Here is a 230-nt window from a genome sequence, read left to right as displayed (position 1 = left end):
AAACTTCCCCCCCCCCCCCCGAGACAGGGTTTCTCTGTGTAGTTTTGGTGCCTGTCATGGATCTTGCTCTGTAGACCAGGCTGGCCTTGAACTTACAGAGATCTGCCTGCCTCTCTGCCTCCAGAGTGCTGGGATTAAAAGCATGCACCACCACTGCCTGGCAGAGAAACTAATAATTTAAGACACAAGAAAAAATGATATAGAGTATTGAACGTATGTTTTATCTTTCT

Source organism: Peromyscus maniculatus, chromosome 1 (assembly GCF_049852395.1).
Source record: "Peromyscus maniculatus bairdii isolate BWxNUB_F1_BW_parent chromosome 1, HU_Pman_BW_mat_3.1, whole genome shotgun sequence".
Taxonomy (NCBI): Eukaryota; Metazoa; Chordata; class Mammalia; order Rodentia; family Cricetidae; genus Peromyscus; species Peromyscus maniculatus.
This window is presented reverse-complemented; position numbering follows the sequence as displayed.